Source organism: Crocodylus porosus, unplaced genomic scaffold (assembly GCF_001723895.1).
Source record: "Crocodylus porosus isolate Cpor-Errol unplaced genomic scaffold, CroPor_comp1, whole genome shotgun sequence".
NCBI classification, from domain to species: domain Eukaryota; kingdom Metazoa; phylum Chordata; order Crocodylia; family Crocodylidae; genus Crocodylus; species Crocodylus porosus.
In genome coordinates, this window is record NW_017728919.1 from 1,537,048 (window position 1) to 1,555,064 (window position 18,017).

The 18,017-nt window shown below is 45.4% G+C and overlaps 1 protein-coding gene across 3 annotated transcripts in view; it reads right to left on the bottom strand.

Annotated features, from left to right (window-relative positions):
* Positions 1 to 18,017, bottom strand: part of GATAD2A (GATA zinc finger domain containing 2A) — an 82,988-nt gene that overhangs the window by 48,752 nt on the left and 16,219 nt on the right. Inside the window, exon 1 of one of the 3 annotated variants that reach the window (XM_019538320.1) lies at positions 17,986 to 18,007. The exons of 1 other annotated variant lie outside the window; for it this stretch is intronic. The gene's annotated coding sequence lies outside the window, so the exon portion shown is untranslated. Of the gene's footprint in view, positions 1 to 17,985; positions 18,008 to 18,017 lie in introns of those variants that run through there. One more of the 3 variants, XM_019538317.1, reaches the window with a different exon arrangement.

Genomic DNA, 18,017 nt, shown 5'->3' on the forward strand with positions numbered 1-18,017 from the left:
GCTCAACAAAAATACAAATATGAAAAGGCATAAATAAAAATCACATTAATTCTATAGCAATACTGACACTATAGAGGAGTCTAGTGATAATATGAACAAGGAGGGCAACCACTATTTCAGTGAAAGCAGAAACACCTGATTTGTTCTTGTTGTAGTTTTAATGCCATCATGTTTGCTCCATCCACTCAAGATTTACACGGGATATTTAGAAACAAAAAACTGCAAATATTTTTAAATTCTACATTAAAGAGATAATTTACAGGTTGGTTGAAATGAATAAAATGTAACATGACATCTCCAGCTTACTGCTTCCGACAAAATGAAAAATACTTGGATTTGCAAAGAAAACAAAGGCTCCATCCATGGATTTAAGAAGGTAAAACATAGGTTTCATACTCATTATGCGGAAAGATATATATTTGCAGTTAACATCATAGTTGTATCTTTAAAATCCTAGAATATTTTTCTGTATATACCACTGGACCACAGCAAGAGAACACTCAATAGGCAAGGCAGCATTTTTCAAATGCAGAACTTGTAGAGGCTATGGATGCTAGAAAAGAATAATGATACCAGATAGCGTAGTAAAACATGACGGGGGCACTGCAGTTCAGGAAAACTGCTTATGTATGCTTTCCCATTAAACAATTAAAATTACACAAGAGGTGTCTTAGCTTTCAGAATGCTAACGGGACCTGGTTAGCAGGGGGAAAAATCCTCAGTTGGATATCATACTTCCAGTCTCCAAACAGATGCACTAAGAGCTAACAATTATTACACAGGAGCACCTGAGATGTCCCAGTGCACATCTGAAAATGACTCCCCAAAAGTTGCTGCAGACATGCCAATTAATACACACAGACAGTTGACACAGTAAGCCTACCCAGGGTTTTTAACCCAATTTTGGATTTCAGACTGGATGACTTTTTGATGGAATTTCTTGGCTATGATTCACAGTTGTGTGAGCGTTTCAGAGCTCTCTCCTGCACTCAGAGGGACACTTGGCATCAAGTTTAACCATCTTACTTCGGATGTGATCTGCAGTCTAACCCATATACTATACTCACACGAAGAAGAAGTAAAAGTCCCTCCTCTGCCCCCCAAAAAAGAGATGTTCTTTCAAGCCAGAATTCCAGTGGGAGCGCTTTGGAGAGAGAGTGCAACTACTGTGAATGCATTAAGATAATGTAAGTGATCACCATGGTAGTTTATGTAAATTGAACCAGTTTGTTCCATTTTGGGCAGGTAAAGATTTTTTGGCTTCCTATCTGAAAAATCTATTTTTAATTCAGGAGTTTAAAAGTCAGGATTGGATTTCTTGTTAAAATTCTCAGAAAAGAAGGGGTGTCTCTCCCAGAAAGGGTTTCCATTCCCTAGAGAATACTCGTGTTGCAGTGCAGTTTCATGTCCTCTGTATAGACCAGAGGTAACTAGATTACAACAGGACAGGTATGAACAATGCCTTAAGGAGCAAATCCTGGAAGAAAGGAGAAAAGCGAGGCAGCTGTTCACTTTTGGTGTGCAAGTCTTCTTACATGGAGCTGTTAAGAGCTGTGTGTAATGTAGCAAAATGAAATGGCAGGGAAGCAATTCTGACTCTGGGGCACATCTTGCTAGTGGCCCCTCCACCTCCCATCTCCCCTTGGTTTTATTTTATTGTTTGTGAAGCTCCTAGGACAAAATGGAGAAAAGCCTCTAATCCCAAGCATCTTAGTGCAAGGCATAATGGCTGGCTTGTAACCTTGGAGGCAGGATCCCATCTCATGTCACAGTGGCCTCTACACATCCACATTTGTTAGATGGGAACGACCTTTAGTCTCTAATAAAATGGATTTTGGACTGATTTCATAGATTTCATAGACATCAGGGCTGGAAGGGACCTCGGAAGATCATCAAGTCGGCCCCCCACCCAAAGGGCAGGAAGTCAGCTGGAGTCATAGGATCCCAGCAAGATAAGCATCCAATTTGCTCTTGAAGGTGTTCAATGTAGGTGCCTGAACCACCTCCGATGGCAGGGTGTTCCAGACCTTGGGGGCTCGGACAGTAAAGAAATTCTTCCTTATGATGACCTATAAAGGTGAAAGGCTGTCAATCTTCTTATGAATATATCCTGAAGTACCTGATACCATACATGTGCTGGTGTCACACTGCCATGAATGCAAGTTCTTGCAAATAAGGCAAGTTCTGACATTTTGCCTGTGCAAAAAGATGGGAAGATCCCAACTTTCAGCTTCACTTTCAGACATCAAGCAGTGAACTGTCCCACCCACCCTGTTGAGTGTGCATGTGAAAGCAGCTGCTCTTACAAGTGCTACAATAAAATATTAAACATCCCATCCAAGTCTGCAGCTAAGAAAAAGGATTTTGTAATATAGAAGTCAACTCCCAGTTAATCCAGGATTTTCACACTAACGATAGAAATAATATACAGCTTGCATACACACATATACAACCTTCTTCTGTCCATCAAATAACCAGATTTTTTGGACTCTTAACCTTCATATGACTCCTTCCCTTCAGCTACACTAACAGCTGCATGGAGTTAGGCAAAGGGAAGCAGGGACAGGAGAAAAGTCCCTTGCTGGTAACTTGTTCTCTTGGGTCACCTGTGCATATTCACCCTCTTGGCATTGGCACTTCCCCATCATGAACCCCATAAGCTTCAATGCCAAGGGTGCCAACCTCATGAGCGATAATGCACAAAGGTCCTTTATTTCTAGCTCTAGGAGGGGAGAGATCGTGCCTACTGGTTACTGGTTCAGATCCTGCCCCTTGCATTCCCAACAACTTGCAAAACTGACCGGTATAAGATCTCACAGGGAGCCTTTCTTGGACAAGATCATTGGTCATATTTAACCCTTTGGAATTTAGGGCTGAATCACAATACTCCTGAAAATCGGTGGTGGTGCAGAGTACCTAACCCGATTAAAACAGGAATGTTTAGGGCAGTGTATTTAACTAGAATGCTTGTCAAATATTGCCAAGAAATCAAATTAAAATGAAAGTATTTGGAAGGGGGAAAGAGAGTAAACACAGCTTAAAAGAAAGGGGAAATAACACTTGGAGCTCTCTGGAAGTTCATCGATTCAAGTCTTGCATGCCTAGCTCTGGTTCCAGAAACCCAGGGATGCCCATGGGCTGCTGCTTTGGTCAGCAAATTGCAAAGCTGAGGCACACAGAGAAACTGATAGGGTTTAGATGCCATGTGGAAAAATGCAACACGGACTCTGGATGGAGACCTAAGTCAGCACAAAATGGAATGCGTTTCTTTGCAGGTTGATTCAGAAGATCAGGCAGGCTCCAAATCCCAGATCACCATTTGGTTGACTACTCATGAATAGAAACACCCCTGATTGTCTCTGGTGGTGCCTCCATATGCTCCAGCAGAAACAAAAGCATGAAATCAGTTTTACACCCGTAAAACGAGTTGTCTTGAAGTGGGGAAACAGTTTTCCTAGGACTCCTAACTTGGCCCCTAAATAGTCCATGAGAAACTGGGACTGCTATTGCAAAATGCTCAAGTTAGACAACGAGTAACAACAATTTGCAAAATGCGTCATTCTTCCCCTTGTCAGGGTAGCAAAATTGATGTCTAAAGGCAAAGATAATCTCACAGCAATCTGCTTTTTTGTTTGTTTTTTTGCACAGATTGGTTCTGTCCAAGCTGTTCCATTTAAACCAGTTCTTAAAAACTAACTGCAAAGAGGCCTTCAGCCTGCCCGGTTATCACTAAGGAAGGGACTCTCTCCCCCAGAGGGAGGAACACCAAGATCACCATTTATGCGTTTCACAAAAATGTTGGACTCCAAATTAATTTTTAAGAGTCATGTAATTACAGTAAGTCTTATTCTCAGTGCTAATTTTACAATCACAGTTTCACACCAAGATGCAGTCACATGTAAAATATGCAGAATAAAACTCTCTCACTGTTATTATTAGCCCCCAGAAAAGGGGGAATTCCTTAGTTACACACTGACCGAGACAAAAGTTGCACTGCATCTTCAAAAAGGTGAAATCCAGGTCCAAACAGCCACGTACATGGGCAATCAAATACACCCGCAACGAAATGCAAGTCACTGAGCTGTCTTACCGAGTAGCTTGCTTGCATGAAAGCAAAAACGAGACTCAGGAAGCTAAGAGCTAATGAATAGACCTCAACAGCAAAAAATGATTTAAAGACATCCCAATGTATTTTGTTAAACACAATGCTAAAGCAGACGGAACTAAAAAAAAGGGACTGTGCTATCTATGTAAAGCAAGGGCCAGAATGTCAATCTGATTATTTATTGATTATTCTGCACTTGCCTACAAATCATACTGACCCTGATCCCGCCCTGAGCTGCAGGCGTGTGCACAGGGGGATCTGTGCACAGGGCTCATCGCACGAGCATGGCACCTGCGACAAACGCTCCCACAATGCTGTTCTTGGGACCCCCAATGGTCTCCAACCTTTTATCATTCATTTTAGATAACTGACCCCAGCCCAGCTGCTGACTTCACCGCACTGTGCTGAGGAAAGCATCATTTGCTAGATCTAGAGAGACAAGTCCTCCATGGCAGCTTTAGGGGAGGAAATGTATTTTGGGACCTGAGTTACTGTTTTCAGGAGCGTGCATTTGATTTTTGCCAGAAGGAGGTGCATCTTGTTTTAAGCATGCACACATACAATTGTCAGTGTGACATAAAAAGCTGTTGCAGAAGACTTGGCAGTGTGTAAAAGCCAATCGTTTAATGTATCACTTATTCGGAAGACAAGGTTGAGCTCGAGAAAAGCTGTCTATTTTGTCTCTCTTACACTAGTGCAAGGCTGAAGAGGGTGGCAGCATCCAAAGCAGGTGGCAGACTTATTACAAAGCCTAACAGAGTATCCTTTTTTTTCTTCTTCTTTAAATCAGCAAGTAAAATGACTGATTTTCACTCCCATGCCTCCAAAGAAGATTCCTTCACTAGTCCCGCTGACATCTGCTGCAATGGGTCCATGCTCTCCATCCAGCTTTTGGCATTCAGTAAGCAAAGGCTTTAACAAACCAGTCAGACACTGGTTAAAATGGTGCACAATCTCAGTCACCATCTTTTCATCTAACTTTATGAACCATTCAATTCCTTGTGATATCTGGCTCGATGCACTTCTCCCCCCATCCAGCTCCACAGCTGGTCATTTAAAACATGGTAACAAGCTTTCTGGAACCGAGCCTAAGCACTTTACAGAAAAATAAATTAATTAATTAATCAAGAATTTTGCCATCATGAGTATATGAATACTTTAGAGGGTTAATTACTAACCTGTAGGTGGTTAAAGCAACTCTTCTAGTTTAGCAAACTCCAACTCAAATTACAGCAGGGTGGGGAAGGTGGATGAAATAATGAAGGGAGTCAAATTTGCATTTTGGCAGGAACCAGAGGGCCACACATATTTGCACTAAATGAAGCCGAGGGTAGCTCCCATCACTAGTACAAGGGATCCAGGACAGTGTTCCACCTTGATTCAGAGGGCTTTCCTTTATATCACGAGGAAGCACTACCTTTTTATACTGCAGTGTTATTAATTACCTTTTGATTAGAGGGAAGGAGGGAGGACTGGGGGTCACCTCTGGACCACCTGTCTGCACTTTTCCCTTCCCTCCTTTCCAAAGCAACAGCATTGCTGCCAAGACTTAGTATTTGTCTTGAGAGACTCAAATTGCCAGCGATAAACTTGCCAGTGTCCCTTTACAGAGACCAGCCTGAGGGTAGTCAGACTCAAAATAATGACGACAGAATTGCAGGTTGAGGCAACGTTTTCTAGAGACAGCATTTAAATGCAACATTCATGGGAAATACGGGCAATGCACTGATGCTCAGCGCACTACGACTTGAACCAGAGTTGTGGCATTTGGTGCCAACCACAAAACAGAAAGCAAACTTCAACAAATTACCAGGCACCTTTCTGCCAGAAGTGACTCAATTGCCCCATCTACACAAGAAAGCCGACCCACGGAAAACGGTTGAACTGCTAGGTTTTATCTACACCACCAGCTAAGGACCAAGATACTCCTTCAGATGTAGAGGTGACAGGGTAGACAGGAAACACACGTCTTTTTCCATCTGCCACCTAGCATGATTGAATCCTGCTATGACAAGGTAGTTGATACTTAGGCGCTAGACTATTGTACAACCCTGAGGGCTTTGTTGAGTGTGATGGTGAGCCACGCTGCCAGAGCAGGTCTGGCGGGCACACACCTGGGATGCCAAGAGTCACACTGGGAGTCCTAGGGAGCAAAGGGGCTTCCACAACCTCAAAGTTTTGGGCTGCTTGTTAAAAAGCATTTTCAGTTAACAGCGATAAGAACTAATCCCTTTTGTTGGATTGAACTTGTAAACGTGGAGAATACTGAGAAAGGGATAAGGGGGAAGGGAAGGGAAATAGTGTGTGCATACCTACACACTACTGAAATAAAGAAAACCCTTTTGAAAAGAAATACATCACACACACACACACACACACACACACGTACACCTGTACCTCTTGCTTTCTGACTCCTGCTGCTCCATCCACGGTACGGTAAAATGGGCAACCGTGCTCACTGCGATAGTGCCAAGTCCAGTAACAAATGTAAAACCTGCTCTTCAATTCACATCCCTGAATGTTAATTTTTCCAGATGAAAGATCCTTTACTGTGCCAAGATGCACGTGTACTCGCGGTGAGGGTATTCTCGCAGATGCCGCAAGCTCCTTTCCCGTTCTGGACAGCTGTCTATGAAGGCAAGCCAGGCTGTAGAAAGAGCTTTCCAGGATCATAAGCAACACTTAGAAGCTGCAAAGTGTCATTCTACACCGACAACTGCGAACGCACAGCCAAACTGAAGAGGGTCCCGTACCGCTTACAGACTACTTTTTTCTAGTAGAAGAGGGTACGCTTTTGTTGTGCACCTGTCGGAGATAATCAGCAGCATCCCTTTACAGACAGTCTTGCCCAAGGTGCAAAAGTGTGGAATGAGAGTCGCCCTAAACCATATAACGAGCATCACTGTGTCTTATGCAGTTACAGACACTCAAGTTTTGACGAAAGCAGCACCCTCCGACTCCACGCGGAGGATTCCTACAAAAGCTCCAGGTAAAGCTTAGTTATATCAATAGCACCTTCCTAATATTGGCAAACATAGCATCCTCTTGTTAATGCCCTGCCTTTCAAAAAGCATTTGAGGAAGCAACCACAGGCATTATATTGCATGACCCACTGAAGACTAGTTGTGGTATTATCTGGCTAAGAATCTGTCTTCACAAAGGGAAAAAAAAAAACTATGTACATTAAAGACATGTGTTACAACTGCAGGGCAAACAAACCTTAACTCTGCCATTCGCTGGTCAAGGGAAACTCTGTGAGTTTTACGTGAGTTTGACTCCTGAGGCTCTTGTCCAGTTTAGTGTGAAAGCACTTTTTCCTAGCGCAGACATGTCCTAACACTGCCTCAAGGCAGTTGTCACCGTCCCTGAAGGATATTTGAGAGCTGGGAGGAGAAAGACAGTTACTTGCAGGTAATCTCAAGCCAAGCAGAAGGCAGGACAGATTCACATCGCACACATGTGCTGGTTAGTCCACCTCACAAGCTTTCATGAGATGAAGGGAGCTTCTGCCCCTGGAAGCTCGTGCTATGTTTAGTCTCCAAGGTACAAATCTACCCTGCCTTCTCCAGATCTAGAAGGCAATGTAACCCAGCCTCAGCACTAGCAGGGTTTCTAAGGAACAAAATCGGATGAAAATGCTTTTAAAAAAGTAATTTATACAAGTAAATGGCTTCAACCCCACACACCTTTCTTTAAACACGTGCAGGGAGTTTAGGTGGCTGAGGATAGGAGGATGACAACAGCATTAAAACAACTGAAAAGTTTTCCTGACCATCGCAGCTATTGGATAAAAGTGTTTCAGACTGAGGTTGGATGAAAAGAAGGTGAAGGGATTAAACAGCCTTCCCACCCTCACAAATAAAAGCAAATATCAAAAATCGAACCTTAGACCTGAAGAGGCTGAAAACATTTGTATTGGAATAATGAAAGTTTCAGACATTTGATAATATCCTCTTGGTTGAAAACCAGCACGTGAAGAAGTGTAAGAAAGTCCAGAAACTGGAGAAGCGGTAACCTCAGTGGAACGAAAAAGTGAAAAAGAAAGGCCACATCAGGTATCATTTTAGGAAGCAGCAATCTAACATAGCTCTGCCTAGGGCAAGCACAGCAATCTTTTACTCACTATCTGATGAGGACAAGAGAGAAGAAATTCTATTTTTATACTGAAATAGTAGTGGTTTCTCAAGTGTTTCCCTATACTTTAATATTAGGGTTGTACACACATTTGAGGCCCAGCGTTTTCTCTGAGACAGGGTTTGCTGAGATCCTGTTACAAACATAAATGCTTTCTTTAATTCTTGCAAGCAAATCTAAAGCCAGCTAGCCACGTGACTATTTCGACAGTGTGCTATATCTTTATTCGTATTGATTTGTGAGCTGACTGTATCGCTATGGGCTTACTCCTATTTTGACTCATAGATGAGCAATTATTAGCATGAGACTTAAATGAAGCAGCTCATAGGCTAATCTCATTATGAGACTCTGGGAGTCCTCAATATTATTGGCATAAAACAGACTAGGAGACCGACCTGCTGATGAGTGTGGTCATGTGAAACAGGCTCTCCCGAGGGAACGAAGAAATGGCCGAACTGGCCATGCAGACGGGATAAGAAGAATGATGTAAATGGGGCTTTTGCCCCATTTCAACTACTTGGAAAAGGCTTAGTGGCTTACCAGCTCAAGGACTTGGGGCTAGCAGCAGGTCAGTGTTCACGTCAATACTGGCAACCCAAGTTGCGCTGAGACTGAAGCAGAGAGGGCTGATCAAATGAAAGTAGACCAGCGTTGCATAATTACATTTCTATACCTAAACTCAGCATGTGCTAACGACTGCCACTTTTACATGGCTGTAACGAAGAACTGATTCTTGTCCCCAAGTCCTGGCTCCTTCTCCAACTTCACTTGGAGCAAATTTCAATTCGCGTGTCGACATTGTAAGCAGCTCTGTACTCCAGAGGGATGCTACAGTGGCTGGTTACTCAAATGGAAGAAAAATAATCACTCGCAGATATACACACCTGTCTTAATTACTCACGCTAAACAGTATTTATTTGAGGACATGGAGGAGAGGAAGCTTACTTACTCCATAGCTTACAATAACTGTTCTCTTAAGACATGGGTATGCTCCAAAGCCATTCTTCATCCAACACTCCCAAACGAGCATATAAGACCTGTGGTCACAGGCATCCTTCTAGTTTTGTGGTGCAAACAAATCCACACCGAATGTACATTCAGTAATCTTTCAAAGTTCAAAATATCTTGAGTATATAAAGCAATTTTCTCAATTGTTAAATGCCAGTAAATAAAATCAAATGACTGTTCTGGGAAGGAGATTTGTAATCTACACTTTTGCATTTTTTGCTGTACCGAAATTTTCAAGTTAGGAGTATGCATTAAAAGCCACCCCCAAGCTAACAGTGCTGAAGCAGCAATTATCAACCAGCCAAGACATAATCAGCACTTGAAGGAGCTTCATGTGTTTCATGTCAGCAGCACATGCTCAAGCTTTGAGAGACAGAGACAAGATCTATATGCAGATCAGCCACAGATTTTTTTAAGCCTTAATACAGAGGAAAAAGCAGCCCAGGGAGCAGGTGACAAACGACCTCACGTTAAAGAGCTGGCACAGTACCCCGGGACATCAAGAGGGCTGGAAGCTGCTGTCACGGTTTCCTGTTGCTCCTAGCGGCCTCCTGAATTTTGGTCCCCCAAAACAGCCATTTGTGCCTCAAGAGAAACAAGCCACTGCCTTTTTCTTAGAAAACTTCTTTATGCCATAACCATGCCACCTGCATCCAAATAAACTACTTCATCTTTCTACATGTCATATGGATTAGGTGTGTCTGAATGCACACTTCTTCTACCCACAGATCTCCAACAATTTAACGCTTCAGTAGCTCAGTGTTTAATACGGAAACACTCAAGACTGTGCAGTCAAGCATCCAGAAAAGAAACAGGACTCTGGCTACAAACAGGGAAAAGTCATCTCCAACCAGAGACACAGTAGGTGCTACAGGGTCGTAGCTATGGCCCCTTCTAGCTTTAATGAAATCATGTAGCCTGACCCCCTTCAGAAGCCAAGAAAATGCAGCCCGTGACCCCTGGGTTGACCTGTTTAACGAAGAAAGGATTTACGAAGTTTCTGGACCAAGAGATTGCAGTTTAAGAACCACTGGACTCAAACCCGTCTTCCATAAAACCACCAGTCTTGACCTGATGACAGCAAGTGCTGAAAAACCGACTGCTTGGTCAACAATGGACAATCATCCCACCATCCTCACTGTTAAGAAGGAGGCCCTCCTCCTCTCCAATCTGAATTTCCTTGGCTTTAGCTTCCTTGACATACAACAACATTCAAGTCATTGGGTCTCTCGATGCATGTCTCCACTATATTCTTCAAGGGTCTGAATTTCCTGAGATGACAAGCTATTCATTACAGCTTACAAGGTGAATTCATTGAGCCTGTAAAAAGAAAACTGAAAACTGTACTAGTATTTACTGCTCAGAGGGGGTGTAAAGGAAGGACAAAAAACCCCTTCATGATCCCAGGACCACAGAAAGTATATGTATGATGGCAGGATACAGGTTGACTTTTCATGCCTTTATAAAAGACATTTAAAGAAAATAAAAAGCAGTGTTAGAAAGCATTTCTGTTCTCAGCACATAGTTAAGGTTTACTATGGTCATTACATGCTATAATGACCTTAGTATAACACGTAAAATCATCAAACATTTTACACATAAGAGAATCAAGGCAGGGAGAGGTTTAATTGACTTGTTCATGGCTGGATAGCAAGTCAGTAGCAAAACCAAGAGAACCCAAATTTCCCGAGTAGCACTACCTTTCTCCACAGGTCACCAAGTTTTCCCGATTATCCTTTATTCCCAAAAGGCCTTATTATTATGGCTTCTGTATCCTTTACACAGGTGACTATAGTCAGGCTGTCCAAAACTCCTCATAATAAAATGGCTGCAGACAACTTTGGGGAGTGGAAGAGGAGTGAGAAAAAGGATGACGCCTCCGCTGTTTCCACCAGAGGCATTTAAAAATGGGGTAAGGAGAAAAATCTTAACATAAAATAAGTGTTTTTTTTACTTGTGCTACGTGATCGTGTTCAGATTTGGCAAAAATCTCAAACCAGCGTTCCTGCAGGGAGGAAGTTGTCATTCACCTTTCCTCGCTTCAAGATGTCAGAAATGTTTGGCTGGGCCCCAAAATCCTACGACTGATCGTGAACAGTCTAGTCTAAGATGGGGTTCCTGCCACTGCTGACAAAAAACCCTCTGCACTAGAAAGCCAGGAAGCAGGCAACTTCTCCTGGGTTGGGGTGTAAAAGGAGAGAAGAACTAAGTCAGATGCCCCGTAGCACATGATGCACCGGAGGAGGGAAGGAAAGAGCTCTATGCCCTTCTCACCCCCAAACCACCACCTGGAAAGAACACGTGGCTCCTTGCATGCACATCAGTGTTGATGTCACTGATGATGATAACAATGGGGCTGGAGGCGGTGGTATAGCTGCAAATGCACATACCCGAATTCTTCATTTAGAAGGAACGCACACAAGAAGTTTCACAGATGGTGCAGAAGAAGGCACTCGGGCATTACATCAACACTCGACTAGTTAAAAAGAAATGCCCATGTTAAGATTCAACAGGCAGTCTAAACCCTGCCTCTTTGGGATGTGCACTGCGATACCATCTTTCAATCACATGCCTCCTCCTCCCCACAGGACCTCTTCCTCGCTGACCAGGACACAGGGCTCAGGAAATGAGTGCTAAGCAGCGAATACTTGTAAGATCCCAGTCTCATTTGCTCTAGAAGCTGGAAGATGAGAGAACAATGTTAGAGGCACAGCAAACAATGCAGGGAACTACAAGTGGGGGAGGGTGGATACCAGCTAACCTGGCTTATGCTTAAGGCCCACAAAAGCTGCTCAGAGGAATTCCAATACATCCCTGCCTTAGCCATGGGCTGGGAAAGTCACTTAGATGAGAAGTTTGGCAGATGACCAATATTTCTTTTTTTCTGCTTGTTTTTTATTTTCTGGTTTCCCCTCTCAAGTCCCATGAGCTGCAGCTGAAGTCAAGGAGCACCCAGGCAGCAGGGTACACGGTGGGGAATTGCAGCTTCCCAAACCCTGGTCCTAGCTGGGCCAGGGATGCACCAGCAGGCCCCAGGCAAATCTCATGTCCTAGTTTTCCTGGTTGAAAAAAAAAATGGGGATAATACTCTCTTATCCCTCATGGTGAAGTTAAATTTAGATATTTTTGGTGGTAAGTGCCATAAAAAGAGACCATGAAGAAAGAAATAGTCCCGTATCAGGGCACATTAGTATTCCCAGACTGCGGAGGAGCAATGGAGAGGGGTGACTGCCCTTCTACAGCTTAGATGAGGTCCATTTCCTCAGGACCAACTGAGCATATTTTATCTAACAAACTCCCTATTTCTAATCTCCTAGGCATTGGTGTCACCTTTTTTTTCCTACTCTCTTACTGTCACATACGTCAGGTATTTTTTCACTAGGTGCTTTCTGGCTGTGTGATGCAAAGGGATGACAGTGGATGTCAATGTGGACACTTTGGAATAAAAAGCTACTTTTGAATGTGTGGGGACTTGATTTCATGGGCTGGGAGATCCGCTCCAGCCTCATAAGTTTACTGCAGCCACTGAATAGGGTGCAGTAAGCGAGGCCATTATACCGTGAAAAACAAATGTACAATCGCCTAAGACTGCATCATAATGCATATGTATATGGGAGCAGAGTTCAGCATGTCTGTACAGCCGGGAGTCTATCGTTTCCTAACTTCTGAGTGCTGGAAGCTGAAGCCTAGACAACACTTGTGTCACAGGATGTTTGGGTGTCATCACAACCCTTTCAGATTCAACTTTATACATAGCTGGGTGATGGGGTGGAACCACGTGGTTTTCCAATGACAATACCTACACATAAAAGTTGTGGTGCACCAACAGTTAAATTCACCTCTCAGCATTGGCTTGTACCCTCACTCCCATTAAAAATGACAAAAATTACATGTGCACATAAAGAGAAGACACTGTTAGGTATTTAACATATAAATATATATATATATATTTTTTAAGAAAAGAAGTCAAGCAGGACTTGTGTTTCAGGATCAAGTCTCAGCCCAGCCCTTGAATTCATTCCCATTGCATCCCAAGAGGTGCAGCATATTGGGAGTGGGGCAGAGAAAGGGGCAGCTGACTTTTGGACAAGATACCAAGCTGAAGCCCATGCCCAAGCATTCATTCTAGTATAAAACAGACACAACATGGCATTCACACGGAGGGATGAGGGGGACATTTCCTCGGTCATTAAAGCATTTTAATATCTAACACTGAAAGGCTGCTACTGCATTGTGCTTCCTGCACTGGCGTTTTTGCAAAATGCCTTGGACGTGAAAGGACCAAGCTTTTTTTCCTCTTAGTCTAAAGACAAACCTATTCTATTTTCAGACAGCGAGGAACCACACACTGCTAATTATGGCTTCAGGAACACAAGAAAATGTTTGGGTCTCTTCATAAGCTTTAAAAATAAATAAATAAATGACATCACAGTATAGTATTAGAAGAATGAAATACACCAAGTATTCCCAAGACCCCGTGGGCTGGCCTTCGGAAACACTGCCAGTCCTTCTCGACAGATCCAAAACCCCATACACCCTGCCAAAAAAAGGACCACGTTTCTTCTTAACACCCGAGAAAGGATGCTTGGTGCCTGAACGCTCAGCCAACAGCTCTCCTAACTACACTGCTGGTCCAGTAAAAGGGATCACAAAAATTCCTTGCCTTCCATACGCTTCCTAGATCACGACGGGCCCAACAATATTATTTCAATCCTCTTTACACCAAACTGAAAAGAGTTTCACAACCAGAATACAGCACTGAACCAGTTTTAAATATTCTGTAATAGAAACTCTTTGATATCCTTATGTGAAAGGTGCCATACAAATGCATAATATCCACGCTTTCCTTCTAGCTTTTCTGTTGTGCAAATTATATGGGGTTTATACATGAGGAATTTTATAAAATATCTTTTTAAGGGGGGTGGGGAGGAGAAGGAAAGGGAAGAGGAGGAACCAAAGCACCACGAACCTTGTTGCTGTGTGGGTCCACCCAGCATGGCACAGGGATAGAGAAGCCTCTTCTCCTAGCAGAAGAGTTGTAAGAGCCCAAGTACAATGCAGCTCTGTGCTATATTCGAAAAGAAAGCATCTCCGACCTTCCTGTATGTGACATAAGCTGGAAATATTGCAGAACCTGGGATTTCTCTTTACTTCGAATTGTAAACATATATTTTACGAAAGATACTAAATACGCACACCCGAGCTCCCGAAGCTACGTGCGTTACAATTAAGCAGCCACATCTGCTCCGTTAAGGCATCCAGAGCATCTGCAAGTGGCACCTGTCTTCTGCAAGCCCAAATGCCCCGGTACAAGAGCTCTCTGCCGGATGGACGCACCGGAGCGATTTCCAATAGCAAAGTGCCAGAGGACAGACACTCTCCCACTCCGGCAGCGAGTTGAAGCTGTGCTCAAAGCACGGCCACCCTGTTGTCTCAGCCTTTCTGACTTCAAATTTCTCGAGAGGGAGTCACCCAGGACTCCTCCAGTTGCTTAGCAACTGCCTTGGGGACCTCACAACATGGACACCATTTCAAAAAGGCACAATATGCCATAACTTTGTTTTTTTCTCGAATGGGCTCCAACCTGGGCTCTGTTCATTGAAGTTCCTTATTGAGGTGCAAAGCATACCTGTTATACTTGCAATTTTCTGCCTGCTTTTAATTGCCCTGAAGAATGCTCTTAGTACTATTAGAAGGGCTGCTCACCATGATTTTTTAAAAGCCAGACCAGGTAAAAGGGTGTAATGCAAGCGCTCTGCCCAGCCACTGACACGAACCCTTGTGCAGGAGGGATCCCACAAGAGAAGCCGTTTAGATAAGAAAAGCAAGCCCACCAAGGACCTTCCAGGCCAGTGAGCCAGCCCTTCCCCCACCTGGCAAGTTTCCTTATCAACCGAATTCTCCGACCATGCGATGAAGTCATCAGCCCGAGTGCCAAGTGTCACGTGAGGCCTTGTTTGGCAAGAGACCATCCGAGATCATCCAGTTGCTTCACTTTGGCCATGGACCTATCAGACGGTAACCACATCCATGGTAGCGCGCTGAACCCGCGGCGTGGAGAGCAGCTGTGTTCCGCCACCCAGGTGGACAGGTGATCCGCAGGCTGTACAACAGCCACGTGGCATTGCAACGCTGGGCGGGTTACCGAGGGTCTGGGTGCAACATGCTTGCATCAGTGTGTTGATGTAACATCGAGACGTGACGGTGCAACTCCAGCCTCTTCTTACACCCGCACGTTCCTGCTGCCTTCTGCCTGTCCCACTTCGCTGCAGCTGATCAGGGCAAACACAGCTCCTTCCCCAGGGCAGTCTGGGTGGCAAAGTTCGCCCTTCCCAACAGCAAGAATTCAGTTGGTTTCCAGGTGTCAGGATGCCTGCATCTCCCCAGACAAAGCTAACACAATGCCAGCTGGTTGTTGTCACCACGAGTGGTACCTGAATAGCTTTGAACATCCCTTCAAGTCCCAAGTCACATGCCAAGCAAGCCCCTCTGCCTCTCAATCCATCATTCAAAACTGACAATTCAGGAGGAGGACATGGAAGAGAGAAGGTCTCTCTCTGGCCCCGACACTGATTTCTTGCATGACCCTGGCCAAGTCACTTAACTGGGGGGGGGGGGTGTTATCTGCCAAATGGGCACAAGGATACCCAGTTCTGCTTTGTGGTTTGAGATGCACCCATGAAGCATTCAGCACAACCTCTAAATAGCAGCAGTGGAAGCATTCAGCTATACTTAGTCCCACAGAGCAGCGAGTATCATAACTTAATAAATGAACGGGGGGTAAAGTCTCATGCCGTTCTCTCTCCAGCACGCACGGCTATATTTCCGAGCTGTTACCTCGATTTTGGCGAGCACAGCCCCTGCTTGTCCAGTGACAGGGCTTGCCTGCATCTCTGCCTCCCAATGCCAGTAGGTGTCACTCTGGCATCGCTTCCACAAAATCTGGAGCAGGGACTCCCAAATTTATGGAGCCTGCCCCATTTGCACCATTGCTGGGCAGGCAGACTGGCCACGGGGTCCACAGGAGGACCCTGAGGCACACAACACCCTTGTGGTCACACAACACTGGCAGAGCGGGAGAAACGAGATCCTCAGGAGACCTGATGGTTTGTCATGTCTTTAATGTGCAGTGTGTGGTTTTATCTCCTTGTCCATCTGCTCTGTTCTTCTGCTAGCCTGCTCGCACCTGGGCCACCTGCGTCCCTGCTACCCGCCCCCCTCCTCATGCATCCCAGGCACTTTGCAACCTCCTCTCTCTCCCCCATCTTTTTGAGCCCAGATGTTTCATTCTCTTCTCCCGATGGCAAGCTGCTTCAGTCCCACTGGTGCCTTCTTGTCCCCGAGGCAGCTCTTGTTTCTTCTCTTCCTGTGCAGCAGTGGTCCCTAGCAGAGGCAGGAGGCTGTTTCTTTCCTTCCAGTTGCATTTCTAGGCCTCAGATGCAAAGGTGAGTGTGAAAAATCCTCAACACCTGCAGAAACAGCTGGAAGGAAAATCTCAGTGGGGTTTGCCTTCCCCACTGGACTCCGGACAACGCCTGGGGAACCTTTTACTTTGCAAAGGGGAATCTACTACACACCCAGAAATGGAAAGGGAAGGGGAACAAGGAAGAAACAAGAGAAAGTAAAAGCGAAGAACCTCGCTTTGGAGGCTTTAATGTAAGAGTCTAATTGCCCTGAAATGAAGGTGCACGCGCTCGTCTGGAATGTCTGTGCAAGCCGCGATTCACTTTTCTTTCACAAAAAACCCTCTCCTCTAGTCACAGATAAATGACCAGGACTAAACAGCAAGGCTCTTTGGGCAGATGTGATCGCTTTTATTAGACCAAGTAGCTGGAAATAAAGCAAAGAACTTTTTTGCAGTTATTGAGTTGTTCTAATAAAAGTGATCACATCTGCCCAAAGAACCGTGCCTGCCTCTGTCCTTGGACCAACACGGTACAACCAACACCCCTGCTCTTGGTAAGCCACATAGCCTCAGTTTCCTCCCAAAAGAGACAGGGATACTTGCTCCTCACCTCTCAAGCACTCTGGTTTTTGTTTGTTTAAACCACTTTGAACACAAACCGTGCTGAGCACCAAAGCAGGTGCAATACCTGTGCCACCTGGACCCAGTTAAAACGCGTGCTTCACCCCAGAGGGTGGGGGGCAGCCCGTTCGCTTCCGAGGGGCTGCGCCGGGAGGCCCATAAAGGAGATCGCAGCCGTCCCTGCCTATGCCCTTGGACCAACAGGGCTGCAACCAGCGACCCACTGCTTGCAGACAGACACATTTTTTTTAAAAGGGATCCGTGCAGTCGCGGCTGGTGCATTCCAGGTGGGGTGGAAGGAAGACATGGTTACCCCCCGCGGGGTCTGGAAGCCCCAGGGGGCTTGCCAGCAGGAGGAGGGGTGCAGCAGCGGTGCCCCCCCAGCAGAGGGGGAAGCAGAGACTCTTATTGTGACACCGCGGCGGCCTGGCTGCCAGCCGGGTGAAGTGCCACGACTGGGGCTGCACCCAGACGCCCACCGCCGCGCTGCAGGGGGCAGGGGGCACGCCCCGCCCCGCACGCTGCCCGGGGCACGCTCCCAGGCCCCCCGGATCCAGGGGAACGAGCCCTGCACGCACATTGCTGCCTGCTGCAGCCCCTCCGCCGGAGCATTTTAAAATCGCGCCTTCCCCTGCCCCGGGCTCGGCCCCGCAGGCGGAGGAGGCGCGGGAGTAACTTTCCCGGAAGAAAACCGCCCCCCCGGCCGACTCACGCGTGGGGGCCCAGCCCGCGCCCCGCCGCCCG